Source organism: Capricornis sumatraensis, chromosome 3 (genome assembly GCF_032405125.1).
Source record: "Capricornis sumatraensis isolate serow.1 chromosome 3, serow.2, whole genome shotgun sequence".
NCBI lineage: Eukaryota > Metazoa > Chordata > Mammalia > Artiodactyla > Bovidae > Capricornis > Capricornis sumatraensis.
Genome location: NC_091071.1, coordinates 42,286,482 through 42,302,485, shown reverse-complemented (window position 1 = coordinate 42,302,485; position 16,004 = coordinate 42,286,482). Strand labels below are relative to the sequence as shown.

The 16,004-nt window shown below is 43.4% G+C and overlaps 1 pseudogene; it reads right to left on the bottom strand.

The window, feature by feature from the left end:
- Positions 1-4,551: 4,551 nt before the first annotated feature.
- LOC138076223 (frizzled-3-like) lies at positions 4,552-14,630 on the bottom strand (annotated as a pseudogene).
- Positions 14,631-16,004: the final 1,374 nt, after the last annotated feature.

The following is a 16,004-nucleotide window of genomic DNA, read 5'->3' as shown; positions in this document are numbered from 1 at the left end:
GCCACCACCCAAGATCATTTGGAGAGATGATACAGGTTACTGGAACCCATGACAACAAGAGAAACACAGAAAAGGTACCTAAACCCTCCACGCGAACACCACGCACCTGGATCACATTTCTCGGTAACATACAGACTGGGGGCCACCCACTGAAGTACTTACACGCAGTTCAAGGGTCATGTGCTCAGAGCGGTTTCCATAAAGCACCCCCAGCTCTTCACTAAGAGATGATCCTGTATCACCCTAGAGGGTCGGAGGTTCTAAAGGGAAGAGATATATGGGTACCTATGGCTGATTCATGTTGGGGTTTGACAGAAAAGAAAATTCTGTAAAGCAATTATCTTTCAATTAACAAATAAACTAATAAAAACACAAAAAGAAGGTGATCTCTCCTGGACTCCCAGCTTTTCTGCTGGTCCTGGGTGTGAGGACAGGAAGGACAGTGTAGGGAACAGATTAACCCCTCAGGGTCCAGACAGGTCTCACTGATACATCTGGGTGTGTGGTTAAGCCAGGGGAAGTTTTAGGAGACATGCATGGCATGTATTTTTATAAACAAGCAGTGCGTTGTTTTAACCAACTAACTTGTGCCTTTTCAGTGGGATTCTGTAAAGAATACTGATCCTGTGCAGCTCCACAGGAGCTTGGTGACAACAAAGTGACTTAAGGCAAAACACAGCTGAACTCCTTTAACAGCAGCTGGATAAACTGGGCAGCCCACCTGCGCTCTAACAAGAACCCTCAGACAACAGATGGCTACAAAGGCTAGAAATTATCCACATGGAACTGAAAGGGATCAATCTCAAATTCAAGTTAAAATAAGCATTTCTTAAAATCAGAAAACAACGAACAGAGCAGGGAAGTGACGCACCTGGGTTGACTATGGACGCAGTGGAGACAAACACCCACTCCAGGATTCATGCCTGGGAAGCCCCATGAACAGAGGAGCATGGTGGACTACAGTCCACAGGGTTGGAAAGATTCAGACATGACTGAGCATGTACGCAGGCAACGCTTTTTAACCATATAAAACTCTGACTTCTTACAGAAAAAAAATGTATATACAAGAATTCAAGAAGCTCAAAAGTCAACGAGTTACATAAATAAGTGCATCACCCACTGAACAAGGCAGCAAGTGTACAAATCCAGGACGGCCGGGGGGCTGGTACCTTCTCATCCAGGGCCTTGTGGTGCTCAAAGAGCAGTTTCAGCGCCCTGAGCACCTCCACCTCGCTGGTCATGCCGGCTGGGGACTGTGCCAGCCGCTTGCCCGCCATCATCCACAGAGACGGATGGTACCAGGAAACCAGGAACTCCAGGTGGTCCAGCAGCAGCTGCAGGGCAGGGCCAAAGGAGCACCTTCAACCTCATGCTCGAATTCAGGCCCAATAACTCCTCACAGCCTCATGCTATAGCCAGAAACATGCTAAGGCACGTCGGAATCCCACCAGTTTGGTCGAAATTTAGAGTGGACTTCCCCAGGGGCCCAGCAGTTAAGACTCCACACTTCTGCAGGGGTCATGGGTTTTAATCCCTGGTCGGGGAACTAAGATCCCACACGAAGTGTAGTGTGGACAAAAATCTAAGTTAAGAGAACTCCCCCCTCAAATGTACTAAAATTACATTAGCTCTCATCATAAATTTGAAACAAGGTATGAGAACCCCGAACTGATCCACCCTGGTCTGCTCAATGGGAAGATGTAAAAAATGACTTGAAAATCAGACAAAGCTTAAGGACAGAAACACGGAGGCTAGCGGTGACCCACGCGGGGCAAATGTCAACACGTGAGAATCCCCATTCTGACCCTGGTGTTGTAGATTTCGGCCTTGAGCACAGATATTTCTTCTCGTCTCCGAAGTTGCTCTCTAAGTAGTTGTATATTCTTCTTCTCCTAAAAAACAAAGAAATGAGAAACTAAATGCAAACATAAATTAAAAAGACAGCAAGACTGTGAAGCCTGGCCCTGTCAAGTCTCTCCAGGGTCCACACAAAGGCTCTCCTAGCCCCTCCAGAGAAGAGGGGCTCCACTGACCCCAAGACCACACAGACCACTACAACTCAGACTGGCCTTCAGCCTCCCCCTCGACCTGGCAGGCACACGGCAGGGGAGAACCCAGAATCCAAGCCTGCCTTCTCAAGGCCCAGGGACGTCTGAGAAGCTTTCCAAAAGATAAACCTAACAACAAAGTGGATAAAGAGATTCTTAAATGACACACAGACCAGTGACCTAGAGCCACTGGGGAGAGTGAAGAAAAAGGGAAGCCACCAGGCTTTGGAGTGTTCCTCTGGGAAAAAGGCAGATGGCACCCCAAGGCCATCTGTTAGCCTGACTCCACGGAAGCCACCCAGTCATTAAATCAACGGGTTAAAATGTAAAACTGATGTTATATGTATTTTGCCACAATTTGCGTGCACGCAGGGACGTCCACGTGGTGAACTTGCTCAAACTGAACCACACATTCTTCTATTTTTCTTTGCAGAAATTAAAAAATCCTGGGCTACGTATCCCCTACTACATACTGAGTGTTCAGCACCCAGAACAGTGCCCAGCACTTTTAAGAGGCATGTAGTAGACATGTGTAGCTATGAGGGTGTATGTCATACACAGAAGCAGTAGGTACCCGTAATTAAAATACTGGACACACTGCTCTGTGCTTTGGAAGATGGGAGATGTTAAGGGGCTTAGCGTTTCTGCGTCAAGGACTGACTCTCTAGCTCGATCCTCATGCCCCAGAGTCTCCTCCAGCCAGTGTATCCTTCCTTTGGAAGAAGGGAATCGTTAAGGGGCTTAGCGTTTCTGTGTCAAGGACTGACTCGATAGCTCAGTCCACGTGCCCCAGAGACTCCTCCAGCCAGTGTTTCCCTTCTTGTGGGGCCCCCGCCCACCCTCCACGCAGCACCTGCACAGCCTCTTACAAGGTAAACTGCTGGGGTCAATGCTGCACACTAAGGCCAAAGCGCCCTGGCCGGCAGGACCCACAGCCATGCTAATGAAATGAAACACAACCCCGAAACTTTGCCCGGTGAGGACCAATCCGACGGGCCCAGCTGCGGGCTGCTCTCACCTCAGGCCACTCTCCTTCCAGGACTTGGGCGGAGGCCAAGTTCTTTCTTGTCTTGGCCTCTGCCTTGGGGTTGCAGCACTGGAATAACGCCCACAGGCGGGCCCTTCGGCGACCCATCCTCGCGGATGGGGGCAGCCCCCTACTCGGGGGCAACCGTTGTTTCACGGTAGGATACCTCAGCTCCCGAGCTAGCACCACCGATCTCTCACTACGACCACCACTATTCACACTACGACCACCGCTCTCACACACACCGCTCTCACACACCACTCTCTCACACACCGCTCTCACACTAGGACCACTGCTCTCACACTAGGACCACCCGCACCGCTGTCTCAAGGAGAAATGGCACCAAGGCTCTGCCTCCAGCACGTCTCCCAGGAGCCCGGAACCGGAACCCGCTCAGTCACAAGGGGATCTGTGGTAACAGGGGGGCTGGGCTCAGGGTAACCATCAAGGGTGCAGGGAGGGGGAGGGGCCGCCAGAAAGACGACAGGGGAGTGTGGGGTGCGGGAGAAGGAAGGCCGAGCCCACGGCTCAGACCCCCTGTAAAACATGACCCTGCAAGGTACTGGGTCACAGTCGAACCGACCAGTATAAACTGCTTCAGAAACCAACACCCCTGGGAATGAGCACGTCTTCTAAGCGGGCTTCTGCCCCCTCTAACCCCCAAACAACCCTCCAGGGAGGCTACTGAAAGGCACCCCTGAAGTCAAGGGTGTCCCCAGATCCCACCCGGCTGAGGAGGACTCACCACGCTAGCTGCCCCTCACTCTCACCCTGAGCTCGGTCCTCCCTGTCAGACTCCCTCACTCGAGCTCAGCAAGGGCTTGACCAACCTCACTCCAGGCCCTTAAAATGAACCCACAGTGGGTACAGGGGTTCATTCAACCTGCTGAAAACTCGTTCTCTAAACTTCCATCCTGGGCTGCCAGACAACTCTGCCCCGTGGGGGCTGCACGGTGGAGGTTCAGGGGTGTCCCTGCCTTGAGCCATGACAGCCAGCACCTCCCAGACCCCGCCAGGTGCTGCCCCACCCTCCGCCCCCGAGTCTCCCACCCCTCTCCTGGCCCCACTCCCACCCTCGCGGCTCTCCACTCACCAGGGCACAGGCCCCACTACTCCTGGCTCAGCCCGGACCTCTGCTGTCACTTGAGGGCGTCGGTCCCCAGGGTGCTTGGGGTCCTATATCCACCCATCTCAGCGATTACACACTCTGGGAGAGACAGAGCTCAGTTTGGGGTCCTGCCCACAGTTCACCCTGAACACGTTCTCTGTTGTTTGCTTTATCTATTGGAGTTCTCTGAGATGTCTTTTTAAAACCTCAACTGTTGCTTTTAAAAAGACCATAAAGTCACTGTGCTCAACTTTAAGAATAAAATCTTCAGTTTCAACCTTAAAGTGAAACTGGAGGGAAGACTAAAAGCAGTCATTTTTTCAAACTGAAAAAGAAAACCCACATGTGACCATGTCCCAGAACACAGGTCACATCACCCCTCCCTCCTCAGCCTTCTCCTCCACCACCAGCAGCCCGTCATCACAAGGCCTGCCCTGGGCCGGCAGGGGCAAGGGAAGAGGGCAGACCGGCTCCTCTGTCTCCAGGCCGCGTGGGCCGCTTGCTCCACCTCCTTCCCAAGTTCATGTGGCACTGAAACAGCCTCGGCAAGCTGGGGGTTCTGATCAGAAACACAACCGTGGGTACCAAGTAAGGACCCCTGGTTCTTGTTTTCCTTGGTATCAAATAACCTTGATCAATACAATTACTGTGACTGTTACATGTGGCTTCAGATGACAGAAGACCCCCAGGGTGTCCCCACTTCCAGTGACAGACGCAAACAGCTTGTAGGTCCGCCTACCAAGAGCTAGAAAAGCGAAATACGGTTTAAAAGAGGTCCTTAGGCAGCCACAATCCAAGATTTCAAACAAAAGGGAAGCCCAGTGAGGGAGCTGGAGACAGAGGGCCGCTCCTTCCCTCGGGCATCTGAACAAATCCCACTCTGCGAAGAAAAGGCAGGGGAAAAGTCAAGCAGAGGGGGCTGGCTAACACAGCTCTGGACGGTTCCTTGGGCTGGGGAGACAAAAATTCCAGCGCAGGCCTGATGAGTCAGTCCGGATGTCAGAAAACGTACCCAACACTCTGCCCAAACTGGCTGAGCGCTGAGTATCAGTCACCTCGTGGTGTTCAGGAGACAGACGGTGGGCTTTAGGACCTGCCGAGAAGGGAGGCACCCCTGGCTTCCAGACCCAGACGCTGGAAAGCTCCTCCCTGGGGTCAGGGGAGAAGGTGGGTGATGGCTGCTGAGACTGAGCTTACAAGGACCCCCAGTCTCAAGTCCCTCAGGCCCTGAGTGAACAGACAGCTCTGTCCCCACTGGAGGTCTGCATCAGAGGAAACCCTGGTGAAGGCAGCATCACTCAGAACCTCTAGGGTTTTCCAAACATAATGTCCAACATGCAACCAAAAAAGCAAAAGAGGGTGTAACAACAAACAGGACCAAGAGAAAAGGAACTGAACCAGATCCAGAGGCATCAGATGTGTATCAGCATATCAGAGAATGCTAGAGGTATCAGATGGAAACCTCACCAGTTCAAAAATATACTGGACGAAAGGAAACATTTCTGAGAATCAAAACCAACTCTAGAATTTTACAATAACAGTGACTGAATTTAAGAACTCAGTCTCTGGGCTTAACATCAGATTGGACGTAGCTGAGGAGAGGATCAGTGAACTGAAGGACGGATTGGTTAAAATATATATATATAAGAGGGAAAAAGTATACAATATATTGAAGGAGCCTGTCGTTACACTATGTTGCTAAAAACTATCAATGGGGACCCTCATGGTGGAGAAAAGACAGAAAGGGGAATAAGAAATGCCTCCAGGGGTTGAAACGAAAAAGCCTCTTAATGAAAGTGAAAGGGGAGAGTGAAAATGCTGGCATAAAACTCAACATTCAAAAAATGAAGATCATGGCATCTGGCCCCATCACTTCGTGGCAAATAAATGGGGAAACAATGGAAACAGTGACAAACTTTATTTTCTTGGGCTCCAAAACTACTGCAGATGGTGAAATTAAAAGATTCTTGCTCCTTGGAAGGAAAGCTATGACAAACCTAGAAAGCATATTAAAAAGCAGAGACATAACTTTGCCAACACAGATTCATTTAGTCAGAGCTATGGTTTTTCCAGTAGTCATGTATGGATGTGAGAGTTGCCCCATGAAGAAGGCTGAACGCCAAAGAGTCAATGCTTCTGAACTGGGGAGTTGGAGAAGACTCTTGAGAGCCCCATGGACTGCTAGGAGATCCAATCAGTCAATCCTAATGCAAATCAGTCCTGACTATTCATTGGAAAGACTGATGCTGAAGCTCCAATACTTTCGCCACCTGATGCGAAGGACTGACTCATTGGAAAAGAACCTGATGATGGGGAAGGCTGAAGGCAGGAGGAGAAGGAGACAACAGAGGATGAGCTGGTTGGATGGCATCACCGACTCGATGGACATGAGCTTGAGCAAGCTCCGGGAGTTGGTGATGGACAGGGAAGCCTGGCATGCTGCAGTCCGTGGGGATGCAAGGGGTCAGACACTGAGTGGCTGAACTGACTGACAGGGAGTTGGTTCAAGGATCAGACCAGTGACTCAAAAATGAAAACCACACATTAGTTTCAGCAGCTCTGCGGGTGCCTAAGGCAAAAAAAAAAATGTTCAAGTGCTCAGAGGAAAAATGGTGTGGCTTTTAATGACACAACAACACTGAGAGCTGACTTTCCCAGAACAAGGAAGTCAGAAGATCATGGACTGGCATCTGTAAAATGCTGAAAAACAAATAACCCCCAACCTGGAATTCTATACCCAACAAAAACACTCTTCGAACGTGAAAGCAAAATAAAGACTTTTAGGGCAAATGGAAATGAGACAACTCATCACCCACACACATGAACTAAAGAAAATATTAAGGCAGTGCTTTGGGAAAAAGAAAAGTAGTCTCTGACGGAAATATAAAAAACAACTAAAGGCCCTACAATGAGTTAACTGTGAGGGTAAATGTTAACTCTACAAAACAGTGATGTTAACGCCAAAAATATATCTAACAGTTTAAAGGAGAACAGAGACAAGGAGGAAACAGCCATGTCAGGGAGGCAGTAAGAGTACTAAGTTAGATTTGAATGTAAAACACACGCTGTGTCTGCGAATGTGAACCCAACAACCTGGCAGAGGAGCCCAGAACTAGAGAAACACCTCATACTTCTCAAAGAAGGCAAGAGCAAAGAACACAGACTAGATGGGACAAACAGAAAACACACAGCAACTAGGTGTCTACACACTGAATATCAACATTATAAACAGAGCAAATACTCTCATTAAAACATAAAGTGGCAAACTGATTCCAATGAAAACTATATGCTCTTCACAGAGGCCCATGTTAAGATGGAAGGTCTTTTAGACAGGTGAAAGTAAAAGATACCCAGGGCAACCAGGACAGAAAACTGACGTGGCAACATCACTGTCAAATAGTGTCTAAAGAAAGAAGCATCTCTAGCGATAAAAAGGAGCATCTCATACTGATACAAGTCCAGTCTAGCAAGAAGATGAGGATTCTAAATTTGAGTGTACCTGATAACATGACCTCAAAATATCAATACATAAAAACTGACAGAAATAGAAAAGGAGTAACAGCCGAGTTCATAACCCCAGTGGGAGACGTTAAAGACACATCTCTCGTGGAACCGGGCCCCCTGATACGTAGTCACCTGCAGCCATGAAGTACCTGAAATGCGGCTGGCTCTACAATGAGATGTGCTGCAAGCCTGAAACACACACTGGATATTAAAGACTTGGCGTGAAAAAAAGAACGTGAACTATTTCATTAGGTTTTATCATGTTGATTACACACTGAAATGATAATATTTGGGGTGTGTTAAAATAAAATATATTACAGGTGATTTCACCTACTTCTGCTTTTACTCAACGTGGCTACCAGAGTCTGAATTACATGAGTGACAAACCTGATGTAACTGATACACACGGAACATTGCGTTCCCACGGATACATGTTATTTTCAAGAGCCCAAGGAACATATGACAAAAAGAATATATATTGGGCCCTTAGGAAAGCTCGAATTATTTCAAAGGACTGAAACAATGCAAGGTATACCTAGGGATTGCAATTGGCTGATGGTTTATGGGCCCTCAAACTTCACCCCGCACGTGGTGATGATCCTAGGAGGCAGGCACTCTGGGAGGGGTCAGGCCAAGAGGGAATGGGCTCCCGTGCTGCGAGGACAGGGAGAAGCAGCAGGCAGTCTAGGAACCAGGAAACAGGCCTCACCAGACATGGCACCTGCTGGTGATCTTGGGACTCCCCAGCTTCCAGGCCTACAAGAAACAACTTTCTGTTGTTTATCAGCTAGTCTACGGGAGTTGTAACAGTTGCCCAAAAGAGACGAAGACGGGGCTCTTCGATAGTGAAGGTCAGGGAAGCCTGGCGTGCTGCAGTTCACAGGTCACAAAGAGTCCGACACGACTTGATGAATGACCACCACCACCACCACCACCAGTTTATCTGAGTTAAGACTAAAACGGAACTCATGGCTTAAGCTATTTAGTCTGTTTAGCAGAGGCCAAAATGACTTGTATATTTTAAAGTATTTATCCAAAAGTGTCCGGTGAAGGGGAAACACTGTTATCAGAAAATGAAGCTAAAATCATAAGTTAGATAGAATGCTATTATTCTATTTTAGTATGTTTCTGAATCAAGATTAGATAAACAACAGATGGGCTGCCTTCTGTGGCTGAAAATAGAAATAATGGGTTTTTTGTTTGTTTTCCACACAAAGAATTTTTTTTAAATTCTACAAACGCCTCTACTGTGAACTTGACAGTCTTGGCTAAGCTGCTTCTATTACCGTAACACATTTCTATTATTGAAACTCAGGTTCTAGTATCAAAATTCTTCGGGACATAGATAATTGGATTAGATGGATGAAAGAGAAAAAAACAAAGGGGGAAACTTTAGGAAAGGAAACATGTTCTTTTGAAAATCAATGTTTAAAAGACAAAATGATGATTCTAATACAGAATATAAAAACAATTCTTTTTAAACCTCAGGAATTATGTACTTGCAACAACAGAATAATGAAATTTTTCTTTGTGCATGGCATTCTAGTAAGAGGCTGAACTTTATTTTCTCATTTAATCTTCACAGCCACCTATGAGGTAGATATTACTGTATTTAACATATTATTCCCTATATTTACATGAGGAAACGGAGACTCAAAATGTTACAGACGGGACTTTAAATCCCATGTTTTTAATAAATATGTTACATATGAATGGCTTTCTAGAGATATCTTCAAACTTTGAAATGTTTAACTCTTTCATAAAGTGCTTTGAGCCTCTAGGTAGCCCCTAAACAAATAGAAGGAAATACTTTAAAAGGAAAAAAAAAACAAAAAACAACAACTAAGTACCTGGAAAATTACTGTTGCTTAAATAATACATAAGATGACACATATTCTAGGAATAAACTTCACTGATTTTAAACTCAAGCTACAGGTCATGACCAACTCTTTTCAGACATTAAATATTACCTTCTCAAGAATTATTTAACACACATTTTTTTAAAAGTGTTCTTGAAGAAAACAGTTGGTGTAAAGCATTTTAAAATCTAACAGTAATTCCTGTTTTCAGCAAGGACATTCATTTTAAATATTTTAAAATACTTTACACAAGCCCACTTTTCTTCAAATCAGGGACTTAAATACATGCAACTTACTTGAAACCCAACTGGGTATTTTGAAACAATGTGATCTACTACCGCAAACAATTTTCAAATGTTAGAAAGTTTCATTATTATGAAGAATGACTACAAAAAGACCGCGCCGATATTCACGTGAACATATATTCAAATATTACGTGCTCCAAGACACCTGAGGAGGCTACTTCAAGGATAACATCATTGCTTAATACATTTTAAAAGCCTCTCATTAGGAATTATCATCAAAACTTGACAAGCATTCTTTGAGGCATGCTCAGTAACAGTAAATCGTATTCAATTATGTATGGATATTACTTCAAATAGGAATTCAATAGCTCTCGTGCTCAGTTTACAAGTCTGTCTAACATTCCTCTCAAGTAAAATCCTGAAGGAAAACTAACACTATAATTCTACTGTTTGAGTTTCATTCACATGAGTTACCCAGAGCAGTCACATTCATAGAGAAATAAAGTAGAACAATGGTTGCCAAAGGCCAGGAGACAGGGAGGGATGGAGAATCGCAGAATTTCGGTTTGGAAAGATGAAATTTCTCTCTCTTTACTTCAAAGATACCATGACAGAGGATTTTTACAGGATGAAATACCGACTCTTTCAAAGAGCAGACAGTCCCTATTCATTGTAAAAACTGTTTCAAAGAACAGGCGGAAAAGACCTCAATTTATGAAGCTGTTACATCCTTGACACCAGAAAGGAAAAATATGTGGCAAGAAAAGAAAAACTAGTACTATCGCAGTCTATATCTCTCATGAGTATAGGCACAAAAATCTTAAATGGAACATAAGAACTGGAATGTGAGATATGAACTTGGCCTTGCTTGCACCAACAGGATTTCTACAAAGAATACATATGAGAATTTACACACAATTAGAGCTAGCAGAAGAGTTCAGCAGGGATGCTCAAGATAAGGTCAATATATAAAACTCAGTGGCATTCTTGGAGACCAGCAATAACCAATTAGAGAAGATCTCATTCACAATTGAAACAAACACTGTAAGGTACCTAGGAACAAATTAATGAATACACACATAAAGAAACAAAAAGATACTAAAACTCAGTATCACAAAGACAGAAATTTCCCCTGCATTCAGTTAAAACCTAAAACAATTTCAACAAAATACAACCTGATTCTCATGAAAAAATTATTCTAAAATTCAAACAGAAGAGTGCCAGGAACAGTTAAAATAATTTTGAAGATGCATAAGGTAGAGGAAATGTGGGATTGAAACAAGGTTGTTCAAACAGAGCAGTAAATAAGGGAGCCTAAAAATGGAACTTGTATATTACAGTAATGCATTACTATTTACATGGGCTACTTGATAAATGGTGCAAAAAGCACCATTTATATGAAAAACTAAAATTGTTACTCATAACACAGATAAAAATGAATTTCAAGAGATTAGAGTCGTGAATTAAAAGATCAAATTTTAAAAACTGCTGGAAAAAAACGACAGACCATTTTGATGATTTTTCAGAGATTTCTTAAAACGCAAAAGGCAAAGAAAACACAAAGTGAAAAGACAAGCTAGAGAGCAGGAGAAGATATGTGCAATGCAAGTAACTGAAGAAGAATTAAAACAAGAATAACAACAAAAGGCAAATAACCTGACAGAGCAGAGGACAAAGGCAACAAATAGGCAAATCACAGAAGAGAAACCCCAAACAGCCAATAAACATATGCAAACACCGAGGCACAAGGGAACTAAAAACAAAACTCAAGACAGGCTTGAGATACTGTCTCAAAGGTTGACAAAAACTCAAAAGCCTGAGAACACCAAGATGGGGCGCAATGGGGAATTCCAACTCTATACTGCCAGTGGAAATTAAAAGAACCACTTGAGCTGAAGATGCCTGTATGTTAAAATGCCACGACTACACTTTTAGGTATACACCCCATGAACATTCTTGGTGATGTACAAGGAACATAGGTATCACAACAGTGAAACACTTGGAACTCTATGTCCCTCAGCAAAATAATGAGTAAAGGCATTAAAGTACATTTGTCCATTAAATCTCTCTACTGCAGTTACAATGAACAAGTTAGTGGTACACACACTGTCATGTATATTCTCAATAACTTAAACATGGCATTTGCTAAAGTTTGGTAGTGAATGGTTTAAAAAACAGTTTATGTACGCACGTGTGTGTGTAAATAACAGTAACAGCAGCAACAATAAATGAAAAAATGAGTAACAGAACTAACAGTCGAGCACTTCTTATACAGAAGGCACTCTTCTAACTGCATGGAGAGGCCTAAAAACAGTCCTAGGAGACAGATTCTACTACTATTTCTATCTAACACGATTACTCTTTTATTACTATGAGATTCCATTACTCATTCTACAGATGAGGAATTGAAGTGGAAAGAGGTGAAGCTGATCAAAAACTATAAAACTAGTAAATAATAAGAGTGAGATATGAAGCCACGATTCCTGACCCAGACTTTATACCTTAATAACTCCGTTAGTTATTATACCATTTTCTCTTCTTTTTAGGATGTTGGAAATCCAACATTATTTCTGTAAGTTGGAAATTAAAAACACTTATAGAACCTATGACTGTAAACAAATGAATACACACACAGATTTTTATATAGCTCAAACTGGTTCTAAAGATGCTAAAAGATTCTTAGGAATGCTAAAGATGCTCAAAGAGTCTCAGGAAAATAGTGGTGTCCCAACTACTCCAATTTACTGATTTACATGTTTGAGGTCTGGTATTTTTCAGATCATTCTTTCAGAGCCAAACATTATCTCTTTTATAGTCCTAAGATAATATATATTTGGAATCCTAGAAACTTTGCATGGAGAAGCACATGATGTAATTCAATCATCTCTTTCTCTCTCATCAGACGCAAAATTTGATTACTTAGCTTCAGGACTGAAAACTCGTATTAAGAGTTCTTAATAAGCAATTCTACCAAGAAATGTAATGAAATTTCAATTATTCACTTTTTCTGATCTCTCAATTATAGGTTGGTCTTTTAAAAGCGAGCAGCTAATATTTATAATATTATAATATATATAATATAAAGTATAATGATATAATAATTAAAATGTAATTCTGTGTAGAATTATTTATACCATAAAATAAAAAAGGAAATGGCATTTTCAGTCATCAAGTATTTACCAGAATTGACTATGTGCTAATCACACACTCCTTGTTTCCAGTAAAACTGGAACATTTCTTAAAAATGTCTTTTCTTCTCAATCTACGTATTCCCATTCTCAATGCCATCATCTACTAACCTATATAACATGTTTTGAAAAAATATGAAAAAGATGTTCTTGCGTTTAAAGAGTTCACTGTCTATTAGGGGAAAGAGACAAGTAAACAGAAGTTATCTATAATGCATAAATACTTCAATAAAGTGAGCAAGTCACTTAACATTTCTAAGCCTCAAATGAGACAGATGATTAAGAACTCTAAATTACAGAGGGAACTGGAATAAACCATTTCTAAGGTCCTCTCTAGATCTAAAATTCTATGATTATCTGATCTCTTTAAATTAAAAGGTAAATCACAAAATATTCAGTATGCAAAAAAGAAAAACTAAGACCAACTAAAAGATGAAATTGTTTGTACAAATGCATTCAAATGTTTTTTCAAAACTGTTAAAACTCCCATTCTAAGTATCAGTAAAATTTCCACAGACACTGTCTTTTAATCAACATCTTCCCCTCAAACCTGCAGACTTCTAAGTAATCAACAAGCAACTATTTTGTGATAACAGAAGTAAAGTGCTTAAAAGCCCATGGCTTGGACTCATGAAAGTGATCTTTTAGAAGGAAGATGTTAACAGAAACGTGTGTATGACATTCTTACTACAATAAATTTGTTCATTAACTTCAATTCAAAATTATAATGTTCAGGTTTTTCATGAAGAGTTAAAAAAAAAAAAAGCTGAGATTAGCTCTTTCCACTGTTAAATGTTTTGAAATTTAGAACAAGGTTTCCCTTACCTGATACGGACATGGAATGTGATATTCTCTGCAGAGTTCCTGTATCCACGTTGTTTCCCAGATGGCGCGGTAAGCTTGCTCATAAAAGTAGCATCCAATTACAACCATGAGTGGTTTGAGATACAGAGTGCTGAAAACACCAATCCGGATCAGAAACTTCACCAGTTTATCCTGGTTCTCTTTTTCTAATGGAATCTCAACTCGCACTCCATTTAGGGATATAATGCCAGCTAAAAGGAGTGAAACCCCAACTACCACATACAGGCAGAGCAGTGCAAGAACAAAATACCTCAAGGCATCAACATCGTAGAGGCCAACAAAACACACGCCACTGATACCGTCCCCTTCAATTTTATTCATCGCTGAAAGGATGATGGTCAGCGTTCCAGCCCCACACACCGGTATGAAACAGCAGGCTTTCTTCTCAATAGCTTCACTACCCCACTTTGGCACAGCTGCCAAGAACCACGTGATGGTAAGAATCACCCACCAAACGCTGCCAGCCATAGTGAAAAAAATAGAGTATCATGGAAAGCATGATACCGGCTTTGTTCTGAGATCCTTGGGTCACTGTGGAAGCCTTATACTGTGCAGGGCTGGATGCACTGCAGGCGACTCGGTCCTCAAGCAAAAACCCAATAAAGAAAATTAATGACGCCATCACATAGCAGACGGCATACATTATAATGGGTCTTTCAGGATAACGGAATCTTATCACATCAATCAAAAAAGTGAAAAAAGTAAACAACGTGGCAGAGAGGCAAATGCCTGAAATCAATCCTATGAAATACCGAGCAAATGAAAGCTCTCCTCTCCTAAAGTACATCTTTGGACAAGGAGGTGAACGATCACGCACGTGCAAAAAGGAACAGCCAAGATCAGGATCGATTTTCAACTCTCGGGGACACCAAAAGCCACAGTCCCTCTGCACTGCCACTGAGGCTCCGTCAGTAGGATCGCCAGCTAAATTCAGGGCCACCAGCCGAGGAGATGGCTCACCACAATCTGGGAACCTAAAAACACAAGACAGGAATCATTTACTCATTGGGAACCTAATGATTTGCATTTCCACATTTAGCAGTTGTGGCTTATTTATGCTTATGTCCTTGGAGAACATTACGATATGTCGAAGAAATCATGCAAATATCTTGCTTGTGGGTCATACAATGAGATATTCCACAGTTGGCAAAAAAACGAAAAATGTATACTTAATTTTGTTTTGGCTTCAAAAATATTACTCTTTATTAAAACAGGCATAGCCATGAATAAATAGTGTAATTAATGCTATTTATTTAGAACACACAGTTTACGGGAAGATTTCAAACTATAAATAAGTATATATAAAGTAAGCATACATAAATAAAAAGCTCCAGTAGAATAGTAGCTAAAAGTTTTTTTTTAACGTTTAATTATAAGATAGTCCTCAATTTACCCTAGACTCAAATAGAACTTTCTTAAAAATAAGAGGTAAAAATCTTCCCTAGAACAACATGGTGGAGGAATCGGTGGACGTGGGGTACATCTCTGTCCAAGGACACATCAGGAATACACCCTCAGAGACAGAAGTGCATGCAGAACACCAGCTAACAGGGGGCAAGAGGACCTGACCAGTGGAAAAGAAGATAGAGAACCACGCAAAGCTCGGTATGACGAAGGAACTACGGGAAAAACAGGAGTGTCAGAAGGACTGGACCTGCCCTCGGCGGGTGGGGGAACTGAGGCAGGAGTCCAATCCCCGCATGGGCCAACTGTCTCAGTCAGAGGAGAAACACTTAAGGCTGAGAGTGAAACAGCCGATCTGTGGCAGCCTAAATGGAATGAGACTCAGACAGTCCTTGCCGCAGCCATACACACCCCGGACAGGGACACTGGTCCCCTGGAAGGTGCAGCAGCCGGGAGCTGGAGTTTAGGGATTGTGGGGCAGTCCCAGGGCGAGGGCTGCTGTTGACTGCGGAGAGATGGACTGAGGGGATGTGAGGGAGAAGAGACGGACTTAGGGGATATGAGGGAGGAAAGCCAGGCAGCCACGGAAGCCAGGTGATACTGCTGAGTCATGGGTAGGGGATGGAGCCATCACCATAGCCTCTCTCTCCCCACACGCCAGCATCGGCAGCTGAACAATAGAGAGAGGCTGGCCCATCAAACGCCTGACACACGGCACTACAGAGCAGGACCCCACCCAGGGTGCCACTTTAAGTGC